The 1076-nt window shown below is 27.9% G+C and overlaps 1 protein-coding gene across 1 annotated transcript in view; it reads left to right on the forward strand.

Annotated features, from left to right (window-relative positions):
• The window catches only part of DYNC2H1 (dynein, cytoplasmic 2, heavy chain 1), a 522114-nt gene that overhangs the window by 91009 nt on the left and 430029 nt on the right, over window positions 1–1076 (forward strand). The window lies entirely within an intron of this gene.

Below are 1076 nucleotides of genomic sequence, written 5' to 3' on the forward strand. Positions count from 1 at the left end.
AATAGTAGGAAGGAATTTACATAGGAAATATGTGGCTATATATAAAAATGAAGTTTTTTTTCTAATTTAGTTTCTAATGTCCTACCTATAAAATAATTAAAATTTCCCTCAAATGGTATTTATTTATTGCTTGGATTTACTTTCTAAACTATATGGCTAAAGTTTGACTTTTAATTTTGATTACTCAAAGATAATTAAACAAATTCTTGATAGTGACATACTTTATATATAAAATGATAATTTTTAATTGTACCAAAAATACTTGAAGGGTACTAAAAAATGTTTTCTTATTTTGTAGGTGCTACATCTTGCAGGAATTGAAGCACAGCAGGTAGTTTTACTTCTTGAGGATTACCAGTTTGTACATCCTACATTTTTGGAGATGATCAATAGCCTTTTGTCCTCAGGCAAGTGAATGGTTTCTATTTTTAAAAAAATAAAAATAATAATGTGAAAATTATTTAAGTAAAATTATCTTATATAAAATGTACTTTGAGAGACTTTTGCCGTAGTTCTTAGTAAGGTGACATGAAGTAAAGATGCTCATAGCAGGAGAATTGAGAAACTCCATTTTTATAAAACCAAGAATTGAGGAATTATATTAAAATTATTGTTAATATTGATGAATATGCAGAAAAATTGGCCCTCTCATTACCTCAGGTGTGTTGTTATTTGTTATAACCTTTGGGAAAGTTATGAACCAGTACGACTAAAAATTATGCCATACCTTTTGATGTAGCATTCTATTATCTGTAGGAATTTAACCCACAGAAATAAAAGAACTAGTATGTAAGAGAATATGTAGCATAATTTGTAATCACAAAAAATTTGATAGAACCTCTCTCTCTATCAGTAGTGGAATGGTTGTATAATTATGGCATGGCCTTAGGATGGATATATGAATACAGATATAGTCCAGATATATAAAATTCCACAGAATTATATACATTAGTACCCACATTTCATGTATCTGGATTGTATCTGTATTCATTAACCTAGAAAAATGCCCTTTCTTCTTTTGTAGTTGAATAAAACAAATCAAGTAGTAACTAATCTCATTTTTTAAAAGAAGAAAT

This window comes from Propithecus coquereli, unplaced genomic scaffold (assembly GCF_000956105.1).
Source record: "Propithecus coquereli isolate 6110/MARCELLA unplaced genomic scaffold, Pcoq_1.0 Scaffold6, whole genome shotgun sequence".
Taxonomy (NCBI): domain Eukaryota; kingdom Metazoa; phylum Chordata; class Mammalia; order Primates; family Indriidae; genus Propithecus; species Propithecus coquereli.